General features: G+C 37.7%; 1 pseudogene; it reads left to right on the top strand.

Moving 5' to 3' along the window:
• The first annotated feature begins 413 nt into the window (after positions 1–413).
• Positions 414–11,326, top strand: LOC101118169 (large ribosomal subunit protein P1-like; annotated as a pseudogene).
• Positions 11,327–13,311: the final 1,985 nt, after the last annotated feature.

Genomic DNA, 13,311 nt, shown 5'->3' with positions numbered 1-13,311 from the left:
AGAGGCAGGTCAGGTGGTCTGGGATTCCCATCTCTCTCAGAATTTTCCACAGTTTATTGTGATCCACACAGTCAAAGGCTTTGGCATAGTCAATAAAGCAGAAATAGATGTTTTTCTGGAACTCTCTTGCTTTTTCTGTGATCCGGCGGATGTTGGCAATTTGATCTCTGGTTCCTCTGCCAGTTCTAAAACCAGCTTGAACATCTGGAAGTTCATGGTTCACGTATTGCTGAAGCCTGGCTTGGAGAATTTTGAGCATTACTTTACTAGCGTGTGAGATGAGTGCAATTGTGCTATAGTTTGAGAATTCTTTGGCATTGCCTTTCTTTGGGATTGGAATGAAAACTGGTCATTAGAGATGCATAATTTATGGATGGCCTTGACTAGAGCACAGAAGGCCTAGAACAGTTTTCATGGCCTTCTGTCTATGCCATAAGATCCTGGTGCTTATATCTTCAGAAAGTCAGATACAGACACTTCTGAGAACTCACTTAGATGATGGTTTCCAAGAGGAACCGCTCTCTCCTAAGCCACACATGGTGCAGTTTACTTCTAATATGGAAAATGATGGTTAGTCTCTAAAGTTGAGCATCCTCTGGAATCAGACAGTTCATCCCTTTTGAAATTTCCAATCTAGAAAAATCCTACCTAAGGAGAGAAGACAAAGTTCTAGATTCTGGATTTATACATAAAAGTAAAGACAGTGGTTGTATCATTCAGGATTCCACCAGAGAAACAGAATCAAGGAATTGGTTTAGGTGATTGGGGGCTGGCTAGGTAAGTCCAAAATCTGAAGTCTGTAGATGGGGGTATCAGGATGGGCAGGCTGAAGCTCTGAGGCACAAGCTGATGCTACTGTTTATGGGTAGGATTTCTTCTTCAGGGAAGCCCTAGCTCTGAAGGCCTTCAACTGATTGAATTAGGTCCACCCAGATTATCTAGGATAATCTTCCTTACTTTAAGTCAACTGTTTGTAGACTTGAATCATATCTACAAATTGCCTTCACACCCCTATCTTGATTACTGTTAAATGAATAGTTAGGAACTATAGCCTAGCCCTGTAACACTAATGGTGTTGCTTGGTATTTATTTTGTGTTCAAATTCCATCCTAACACTTTGTTCTTTGTGATAATAAATCACAAACCTGGATGAGCTTCCAAGAAGAGAGAGAGCCAATATTATCAATCTGTGGCATCAGCATTAATACATATTTGGTCTATAAAGGTCATTAGCCATCTGGTAAAAGGAAACTTCATTGATTATAACTCACCCATTGGGTGTATGCTATTGCTTGAGTCCTCTAAATTGTTTTCAACTTAGTGGGCTTCCCTGATAGCTCAGTTGATAAAGAATCTGCCTGCAATGCAGAAGAGCTGGGTTTGATCCCTGGGTTAGGAATATCCCCCGGAGAAGGGAAGGCTACCCACTCCAGTATTCTGGCCTGGAGAATTTCATGGACTGTATAGTCCATGGGGTCGCAAAGAGTCGGGCACAACTGAGCGACTTTTACTTTCTATTGGTAAGAAAACTAGTTCTCCAACTCAATTGCAGTTAACACCTAAAAAGGAAGAAAGCATTTCAAGGCATAGGTGTGTATTTCTTCATCTGTAAATCATGTATCTATTTATTTGGCTGTGTTACACAGCTTTTAGGATCTTAGTTTCTCAATCAGGGATTGAACCCAGGTCCCGTCAGTGAAAGCGCTGAGTCATAACAACTGCACCGCCAAGGGAATTCCCATCATGCAACAAATGTTCAATGAATATTGGGCTAGATTAATTGACAACTTTTACTCTCCCTTGAAATAAAAATGGTGGATGTTTTAAATAATGAAACCTACACAAGAGTAAAAAGCATTTTGTTTGAAGCATATCTACTCTCTGTTAATGGTGTGGGGAAAGTTATTTTCTCTCTGAATCTCAGTCTGTGTACCTGTGAAGTGGGAATAATGATTACTATCTGGAGGGTTTGGGGAAGGATTAGATGAGAAAATGTAAGTTGAAACACTTGAAACACAGTAGATTCTCCGTACATTGATTTTCTGTCTCCTTCCATGACAGCCTTCACAAGTGAAATCTTGTGAGTTAAAAGTTCTCTCCAATGTTCTTTGCAGATTGTTTCTATTTGACAGCATTATTTTGGATATCAATATATAGCAAAGAATCAACCGAGGTTACCAGTGCTTGTGAATTTATCACACTGGCTATACTTTCTCACTGTAGTTTCCTTTGTATTTACTTATGTGCATGTTTACATGTTATCATTTCAACCACGAGTGCAGATAAAATTCTCCATGTGTTTACAATTGCTTTTTTGTTTGAAAAATCAACAATTTTTCAAATTTTATCTGAAAATGTTCCTGAGTCATAGTCGGGAAGTTCTGAACAAAGGTTAGGTGTCATCAGATTTCACAAGTCTGTAATAATTATTGGCTGAGGAAAAGGGAGCATATCTTAAATTCTTTTCCTTATCAGTCTTTCTCATGTGGCCTGGAAGATACATGGATTGTTTTGTTTTATTATTAATTGTTCATTGTGGATCAACTAGTAAAGAATCCACCTGCAATGCAGGAGACCTGGGTTCGACCCCTGGGTTGGGAAGATCCCCTGAAGAAGGGAAAGGCTACCCACTCCAGTAGTATGACTTGGAGAATTCCATGGACTATACAGTCCATGTGGTTGCAAAGGGTCAGACACGACTGACAGACTTTCACTTTCACACAAATAATACCATTTTATTTTCCCTGAGAAAAATGGAAATAAATCTAAAATCCTGTTTGATTCCTACTCCCCATTGATAACTACCATCATCAATTTGGTCTGTATTCTTCCAGACCATTTGTCTATGGATTTACACATATATTACAGTATACAGACAGATGAAATTATATGGAAAGTAGCTGTTTTGCTTGTCTAAGGAAAATGGGGCCTATTATTGATTTTTATCATATAAAATTGGTGTGATGGGTAAGAGAGACTGGAAAGAAAAGAGAAGGATGGAAGGTCTTGCCAAAAGTGATAGTTTAGTTCACTGTATTTCTTTGACCTTTTCACTTTCAGTCTCCTGAGCCCATTTCGGGCAAGCTACACACCATCATAATGTCTGCACGATAGCATAGGCAGTATAAAGATCTTACATCAGTTTTATCAAGGACTGGCTCAACAAAGACAGATACACAGTCCCCTAGGCCTTCTGAAAGTCTCTCTCCACTGAAGTCCAAGCATTAGTACTTCTAATATACAAATTAAAAAAAAGAAAGAAAAAAATAGTTTTGGCTTTAAAGTGCAAGCTGAAGTAATCATGATGGCAAATTCTTTCTGTTTTCCAAGTGAAACAAAAATCTCTTTGTTAATCATTTCATTAATTTCTTTTAAATGATGAGGTAACTTCATGTTCCAGACAAGATGGCATCGGCTCATTTCTCCTCACTCCTCCCTGCTAAGTACAACTAAAATCCCTCAAAATAATATACAAGTCCATCATAAAGAGAATCTGGTGCTGGAAAGAGGAATGTGGGCTGACCAGATACCATAGGACTTGAGGAAACATAGAGGTGAGGTCCCTGGTTTCTCAATATTCTAGATTGGGTGCTGGAGAAGCCTGCAACTTAGAATCTCCAATCAGAGCAGACAGAAGCAAACAAAAACAAAGTCAAAGAAAAACCTGTTCTTTCTGGCCAAAGTACCTGGAAAGGAGAGAAACACAGTCCAGCAGGAGAGAAACCTTTTTGACAGCAACTGAGGACCGGCACTAGACTTTGGTCCTCCATTCTGTAGCTGTAGTCAGCTAGGGAAAACGCTTTCCTATGCTTTCTTCTTCCTCAAAGAGCACAAACCGTGTGAGTGGGAGTCCTGTAGCACCAGACAGCCTGGGAAGCCCTCCCTACCCCCACTCCACCCCTCATGGAGAGCAAGCTGGAGCCACAGTGGCAGCCACAGTGGCACAGGTGGGAGTAGGGGGGAGGGGAAGGTGGGGGTGGGGATGGTTCTGTGCTCTGCCGGCAAGAAATCCACACCACTGTGGCCCACCCCGCAACACCAGGTAGCCAGGGTTAGCACTTTCAGCCCCAGCAGGCCTGCATCTCCCAACCCCCTCCCCTCAACCTGGTGACATGGGAAGGCCAGGAAGGCACAGGATCTCCTGATCCCCATCAAGTGGCAGGTGGTGGGGAGTCACTTTCCTCTCCCACCAGGGTGTTGGCTGAGAGCACACGGGGGAGTTTGGATCTCTGTCACTCCTCTCCCACAAAGCACAGAGAGGATCCAGAGAGCCCCTCCCCCTACCTGCTGTGTCAGTGGAGACCAAGTGAGAGGTCTAGACTTTTACCCTTGTCTGCCAGTGGCAACTATTGCCCTCATTCTCTCAATAAGAAAGTGAAGAGAGGCTCTTAAAGAGGAGGGGGCTGGGGTGGGATTCTTTAAATCTGTATAGGAAGTCCTGGAAAGATACCTGACTGACCACAAGGAAAAACCAACTAAATCAACATGTCTGAAGGTCTGAGAACTGAACTACAGTGTGGAATACCTCTTTACTTGTCAAGGTCGTTTCAAATAGTACACAAACAAAGCAGACAGGGATAGTACTGCAAAGGTTCTAAAAACAAAATTGTCATTGGAACCACAGCCCACAAAAGAAGGCTAGCACCTGTGCACTACACCTAAATAGGATTATTGCCTGCTGAAATAGAAGATTTAAGTAGTATCCAGAGTCTCCTAATGTGCAAAATGTCCAAGAGACAATGGAAAAACACTCATCATACCAGGATCTAGTAAAATCACACCTTGACTGGGAAAAGAGAATTAACGGATATACCACTGAGATCAATCAGAGGTTATATTTATCTTGAATGAACTTTAGCGCAGCTGTCATAAAAAATGTTTCAGTGAGCAATTACAAATTCTCTTGAAACAAATGGAAAGGGAATTCCCTGGCAGTCCAGTGGTTAGGACTCCCTGCTCTCACTACCAAGGGCCTGGGTTCAATCCCTGGTCAGGGAACTAAGATTCTTACAAGCCATGTGGAACAGCCAAAAAAAGACAAAGAAAAGAGACAAATGGAGAAATACATAAAATTTCAGCAAAGAGATAGAAGTTTCAAAAAGAGAACCAAAGTATAGAAATAAAAAATACAATAATCAAAAACTCATTGGAGGTGTTCAATAGTAGCATGAAGATGACAGAATAGAATCAGTGATTGAGGACAGAACAGTAATATTTCTCCAATCTGAACAAAAGAGAGAAAAGAGGGGTAAAACTTCCCCTGTTGTTGGACAGTAACAACAAAAGTGCTAATATTCATAAAACTGAAGTCACTGAAAGAGAGGTGCAAATGAATTCAAAGACATAATGGCTGAAAATGTCCCAAATTTGGTGAAAGACATAAATTTACAAATTCAAGAAGCTCAGTGAAACCCAGATAGGAAAACTAAAAAATATCCACACTAAGATACATCATAAATAATTTCTGAAAACCTAAAGATAAAGAAAAAAAATCTTGAAAGAAACTAAAGAGAAAAAAATGTATTATCTGCAGAATGACACTGATTTAGATGATGGGGAATTTCTCATCAAAAATTACAAAGGCTAGAAGGAAGTAACACATTTTTCAAAAGATGGGAGAAAAGAATAGTCATATCTGAGAATTCACTGGTGGTCCAGTGGTTACGACTCCATGCTTTAACTGTTGAGGGAATGGGTTCAATTCCTTGTTGGGAACTAAGATTTGCAAGCCATACAGTATAGCGCAAAAAAAAAAAAAAAAAAAAAAATCAAACCTGAATTCCATGATCAGCAAAATATCCTTTAGGAATAAAGGGGAAATAAAGACATTCCTGGATAAGAGAAAACTTATAACATTTTTTATTAACAGACTTACTATTAATGAATGATAAAGAGAAGCTCGCCAAACAGGATGGAAATGATAACAGAAGGAAGCTTGGAACTTTAGAAAGAAAGGGAAATAAGAAACCATCACAATATTGTAAAGTAATTATCCTCCAATTAAAATAAACAAATTTATATTTAAAAAATAAAAGTAAAAAAAAAGAATGAGAAAGTAAAAAAAAAAAATTTTAATGAAGGGAAACAAATGTGTCAAAATAAGGATAAATAGTAGATTATCCTTCTCCTCATGAATTTTTTTCAATCATGATGGATTGTTGAAGCAAAATTATAACACCATCTGATGTTGGGTTTCATGTATACAGAGAAACAGATAAGAAAACTGTATTTTAAAAGTGGGAGGGTAAAGGGACATAAATGAAAATAAGATTTCTACACTTTACTAGAATTGGTAAAATTATGGTCATAGTACATTGTGATATTACATATGTGTATTTTAATACCTAGAGCAAAAATTAAAAAAACTATACAAGGAATTCCCTGGTGGTCCAGTGGTTAGGCCTCTGTGCTTCCACTGCTGGGGGCCTGGGTACAATCCCTAGTCCAGGAACTAAGATCCTTCATGCCATAAGGCAGGGCAAAAAAAAAAAAAAAAACCTATATAAAAGGATATACTCAAAAAAACAATGTAAATAAAAAATGGAATTCTAAAAAAACATTCAAGCAACCTACAGTTAGGCAAGAAAAGGAAAACAGAGGAATGAGAAATTGAGGGGAAAACAAAAAGCAAATAAGAAAACATTAGACTTTAGCCCTAAGGTATCAATGACTGTGCTAAAGGTAAATAGTATAAATACATGAATTAAAAATATCTCTGTATTTTAATGGCATTTAACAGAATGGCTTTTAAAAATACCCTACTATATGTTGTCTACAAGAAACTCACTTCAAATATAACATGGGTAGGTAGAAAGTAAAATGATAGAAAAGGATATACTATTCAAACATTAATTTATAAAACTAGGAGTGGCTATATTAATATAAGATAAAGTAGACTTCAGAGCAAACAAAATTATAGGGAAGAAGAGGAATATTACATAGTGATAAAAGAGTCAATTCACCAGGAAGACATAGCAATCCTAAATGTGTATGCACCAAACACAGGGCTTCAAAACACATGAAGTAAACTCTAATAGAACTGGAAAGAGAAACAGACATATCTATAACTATAGTTGGAAACTTCAATATTCATTCTTCGCAATAGAACTACTAAACATAAAATCAGCAAGATTATACAGCTCAACAACATCATAAAACAAGAGGACCTAATTTATAGGACACTCTACCCAAAAACATCATAATTCACATTCTTTTCAAATACCATTCACCAAGATAGCTCATATTCTGAGTCATAAAACAAACTTCAACAAAATGTCAAAGAACTGATATCATACAGAGTATATTCTCAGACCATAATGGAATCAAATTAGAAATCAATAACAAAGTCAACAGGAAAATCCCCCAATACTAGGAAACTAAATAACACATTTTTCATTAATCCATAGGTCGAAAGGAAACTCAAGGGAAATTTTAAAAAATATACTGAACTGAATAAAACTGAAAATACAACACATCAAAATTTGTGGAATGTAGCTAAAATAGTGCTGGCATGGGAATTTAGAACTAAATGCTTACATTAGAAAAGAGGAAAGGTCTCAAATCAATCATATAAGCTCCCATCACAGGAGACTAGAAAAAGAAGGACAAAAGAAAATGAACTCAAAGTGAGCAAGCAGAAGGAAGGAAATAACGAAGATAAGAACAGAAATCAACGAAATTTAAAAACAATAGAGAAAATCAATTAAACAAAAAGCTGTTTCTCTGAAAAGGTCAATAAAATTTATAAACCTATAGAACTAATTCACTAAGATAAAAAAGAGAGAAGACATAAATCACGAATATCACAAATGAGCCAGAGAAATCTTTCCACAGATCCTGCAGCCAACTGAAAGGAAAATAAAGTTCTCAACCCAGTACCCAAAGTTTTTGGAAGAAAGATGCCATGGAAATGTTTGCCTATAGCAAACATATAGTCAATCCGTAACCAAAATATTCATTTTAAAATGTCACTATTTGCTTTTTTTTTTTTTCTTTCTCTCTCTCTCTTTTTTTTTTTTTTTTTTGGCCACATTGTGTGGTTTGTGATATCTCAGTTCCCTAACCAGGGATTGAACCCAGGCCACAGCAGTGAAAGCCCAGAATCCTAACCACTAGGCCACCAGAGAACACCCCCAAAATGTCACTATTTGGAAAAGAAACTTGCAAATTATTGTATTTCTTTGACATTAGGAACAACGCCCCCCCCCCCAAAAAAAAAGCTACCATATGATCCAGGAAGTCCACTTCTGGGAATATATCCAAAGGAATGGAAATCAGGATCTCATGAGATATCTGCACGCCCATGTTCAAGGTAGCAATATTCACAAGAGCCAAGGTATGGAGGCAACCTAAGTGTGTGTCAACAGATCAAGTAATGGATCAAGTAAATATGATATATGTGTATATATATATATATATTTATTTATTTATTTATTTTTACACCATATATTCAAGAATATCATTTAGCCTTAAAAAAAGAGAAGGAAATCCTATTATTTGTGACAACATTGATGAATCTGGAGGGCATTATGTTAAGTGAAATAAGTCAGAGAAAGACAAATACTGCATGGTATCACTTACATGTGAAATTTTTTTAAAAAAGTTAAACTGATAGAAACAGAGAATAGAATAGTGGTTGCCAGGGACTGATGGGGTAGGGAAAACCGAGAGATGTTGGTGTAATGGTACAAACTTCCAGGGAATTCCTGGGTGGTTCAGTGGTTAGGACTCCGTGCCTCCACAACAGGGAACATAGGTTTGGTCCTTGGTCTGGGAACTAAGATCCCACATGCCACATGGGCCAAAAAAAAAAACAAACTACAAACTTTCAGCTATAAAATGAAGAAGGTCTGAGAATCTAATGTATAACATCATGAGTATAGTTGATAATACTATATTGTATAATTGAAATTGCTAAGAAAGTAGAACTTAAATGTTCTTACCAAAGAAAAAGAAAGGGAGAGTAAATATGTGAGATGATGGATGTGTTTTTATTTTTTAAAAGAAAAGAATACTATGGGGAATTCCCTGGTAGTCCAGTAAATAGGACTCTGAACTTCGACTGCAGGGGACATGGGTTCAATCCCTGGTCAGGAAACTAAGATCCTGAATGCCATGTGGTGTAAAAATAAATATTTTTTTTTAAAAAAAGGAATACTATGAAAAACCCTATGTGTATAAATTCAACAACTTAGATAAAATGGACTGATTCCTTGAAAAACACAAAATATCATAACTCAGAAAATATGAAATTTATAATCTGAATGGTCCAATAACTATTAAAGAAATTAGATTTGTAATTTAAAAGGTCTTGGGAAGAAAAGTTCCAGGTCCACATGGTTTCACTGGAAAATTCTACCAAACATTTTAAGAATTAACACCAATTTTCCACAGTCTTTTCCAGAATATCAAAGAGAAGGGAGCATCTCTGTGTAAGGGGTTTCCAAGACCATCCCTGTGCTCATGCGCAATGATTCACTAGGACCTCAGCATACAATCAGACTCAAGGCTATTATTTATTACAGTGAAAGAGAACGGAGCAAAATCTTCAAAGGAAAAAGGCACATGGGTAAAATCCAGAGAAAACCAGTACAAGGTTCTAAGAGTCCTCTCCCAGTGGAGTCACACAAGATATACTCACGTCCTCCAGCAGAGTTGTGACAACACATGTTAAATGCTGTCTATCAGGGAAGCTCATTAGAAACTTAGTTCCTAGGGCATTTATTGAGAGTTGATCATATAGGCGCTCGCTGCTTAGCACTTACCAAAATTCCAGACTCCCAGAAGGAAAGCAGATGATCAACATAAACCATACTGTTTGTACAGTTTAGGCTGAGTGGGATATTCTTATCAGTCCTTGGAATGGGAGGAACTCACCCCAAATCCAAGTTTCCAGATGCCATCAAAGAACCAACTTTGCAAACAGGACTTTCAAAGGATAACAGTCAGCCTGCTATGTTAACTCTTCCGCACAGCTTGGAAATCAGGAGACTTGAATTTTAGTCCCAGCATAAATCACATTTGTACAAACAGTTTAGGCATAGTGAGTCACTCTTATCAGTTCTGGGGATGGTGGAAATCCTCCTGAAATCCCAGTTCCCAGAGGCCCACCAAGGGCCTGCTATGTTAACTCTTTTCTGTACAACTTCTCTACTCATATTATGAGGCCAGTATTCACCTAATACAAAAACCAGACAAACACACTATGAAAAAACTCTCCAAACTTCTTTTAGGGACTTTGACACAGAAATCTGCAACAAATTATTCTATATCAAATCCAGAAAGGTATAAAAACAATTATACCATCACCAAGTAGGGTTTATTCCAGTTATGCAAGATTAGTTAAAAAATCAATATTCAATCAATGTAAACCAAACTATGATATCCACAGGCTATAGAAGAAAAATCATATGTTCATATCAAGTAATGTAGAAAAAGCATGACAAAATTCACCATTCATTCATGATAAAAACTCTCAGCAAATTAGGAATAGAAGGGTATCTGCTCAACTTGACAAAAAAAGCATCTACAAAAACAAACACACAGCAACTAACAGTTTTCTTAATGGTGAAAGACAGAATGTTTCCCCCTAATATAGGGAACAAGGGAAGGATGTCTGCTCAGGCCACTCTGAAAGTTCTCATCTGCACAATAAGGCAAGAAAAGGAAATAAAAGGCATACTGATTGGAAAGGAAGAAATAAAACTGTCCATACTCATGGACAACATGATTGTCTATGGAGAAAATCCCAAAGAATCTACACAAAAAACTGCTAAGACTAATTAATAAGTGGATTCAACAAAGTCAAAGGCTTTCCTCAGCTGCCACTAAGGTACACGGTCCTTCCAAGGAAGCTAAGGCCCTGTTGGGGTGAGACCCTCATTTCATCTGGGCGACTAGCAGCGTTCCCAGCAGCCCCCACCTGGCACTCGCCCGCACCATAGCCTCCTTGGAGCTCTCCTGCATCTACTCGGCCCTCATCCTGCAGGACACAGTGTAAGATCAATGCCCTTATTAAAGCAGCCAGTGTAAGTGTTGAGCCTTTCTGACCAGGCTTGTTTGGGACGGCTTTGGCCAATGTCAACATTGGTAGCCTCATCTGCAACGTGGGGGCCGGAGGACTTGCCCCAGCAGCTGGTGCTGATCCTGCAGGAGGTCCTGTTCCCTCCACCACTGCTGCCTCAGCTAAGAAGAAAGTAAAAGCAAGGAAAGAAGAATCTGAAGACTCTAATGATGACATGGGCTTTGGTCTTTTTGACTAAACCTTTTCAGTAACACATTCAATAAAAAGCTGAGCTCTTTGCTGCAAAAAAAAAAAAAGTCAAAGAACAAGATCAACACCCCAAATTAACTGTGTTTCTATATATTAATAATGAATAAAGAAGTTGAAATTCTAAACACAATATTATTTACAGTCACTCCAAAGAAAATGAAATATCAAGTGGTATACACTTAACAAAACATGTACACGATCTGCATGCTGAAAATTCCGAAATGCAATGAAAGAAATCAAAGAATATCTAAATAAATGGAGAGATATATATTGTGTTTATAGGTTAGAAGACTCAGTATAGTATAGATTTCAATTCGCCCCAAACTGATCTATAGTTTCAACACAATTCCTATCAAAATCCCAGCAAGGTTCTTGTAGATAGAGACAGGCTCATTCCAAAATTTATATAGAAAGGCAAAAACCTTGAATGGTTAAAACAGTTTTGAAGAAGAATAAAGAAATACATACCTACAGTAATCAAGATTGTTTGGTGTTGTACAGCAGAAACCAATTCAACATTGTAAAGTGATTATCTTCCAATTAAAAATAAATTTTAAGAAAGACTGCTTGGTATTCACAAAGGGATAGACAGGTATAACAGGAAAACAGAATGGTGAACCTAGAAATAGCCCCCAAACAGCCAAATACAATATGCCCAACTGATTTTGACACAGGTGCAAAAGCAATTCAATGGAAGAAAAAATAGTTATTTTAACAAATTGTGTTTCAGCCATCAGACATTCATAGGCAAAAATATGAACCTTGACCTCAAGTTCACATTTTATACAAAAATTAATTCAAATGAATCATGGCCTTATATGTAAAATATAAAACGATAATACTTTCACAAGGACATACAAGAGAAAATTTTGTGGGACCTAGGGCTAGCTGAAATTTTTCTCAGACATGACACCAATCCATGATACATAAATGCAAAGACTGATAAGTTGGACTTCATCAAAATTAAAAGTTTTGACCTTCAAAATCTCTTAAAAGGATGAAAAGACCAGTTACAGACTGGGAAAATATTTGCAGATCACTTATCTGACAGAAAACTTGTATCTAGAATATATAAGGAATTCTCAAAATGTAATGGGCAGGGCTTCCCTGATGGCTCAGTAGTGAGGAATTCGCTTGCCAATGCAGGAAACACAGGTTCGATCCCTAGTCCAGGAAGATCCCACATACCAGGGAGCAACTAAGCCCCTGTGCCACAACTATTGAGCCTGTGCTCTAGAGCCTAGGAGCCACAACTACTGAGCTCACGTGCCACAACTCCTGAAGTCTGCATGCCCTGGAGCCCGTGCTCCACAACAAGGGAAGTCACCGCAATGAGAAGCCCCTGCTTGCCACAACTAGAGAAAAGACTGCATAGCAACAAAGACCCAGCAGAGCCACACACAAAAAAATTTACTGTTGTGGGCAAAATACATGAGCAGACATTTCACTAAAGAGGATATACAAATGGCAGATAAGCATATAAAAAGATGTTTAACAACATCAACTATTGGGGAAATGCAATTTAAAACAAAGAGGTATCACAACACATCTATTAGAATGATAAAAATAAAAACATAGTCACTATACCAAATGCAGGCAAAGATATAGAGAAACTGGATCTCTACATTGCTGGTGGGAATGTAAAATGGTATAGACAGTCTGGAAATTTTTGGCAGTTTCTTATAACACTAAACATACTCATACCATCCAACCCAGTAATTGCACTCCTGGGTATTTGCCACAGAGAAGTTAATGTTTACACAAGAAACTCTGCATGAATATTCATCGAAATTTTATTCTTATACACAAAAATTGAAAACAACCCTAATACGCATCCAGGTGAATAGTTAAACTGTAGTACATCCATAGCAATACTACCACTCAGCAATAAAAAAGAATGATCTATTGATATGTGCAACTACTTGGATGATTCACAAGGAAATGATGCTGAAATGAAGAAAAGCCAGTTTCAAAAGGTATGATTCCATTCACATGTGATAAAATTGCACAGTTCTATACATACAGACACAGAAATGAGT

This window comes from Ovis aries, chromosome X, assembly GCF_016772045.2.
Source record: "Ovis aries strain OAR_USU_Benz2616 breed Rambouillet chromosome X, ARS-UI_Ramb_v3.0, whole genome shotgun sequence".
In the NCBI taxonomy this organism is placed as follows: domain Eukaryota; kingdom Metazoa; phylum Chordata; class Mammalia; order Artiodactyla; family Bovidae; genus Ovis; species Ovis aries.
Note: the sequence above shows the minus strand (reverse complement) of the source record. Positions and strands in the feature narration are given on the sequence as shown.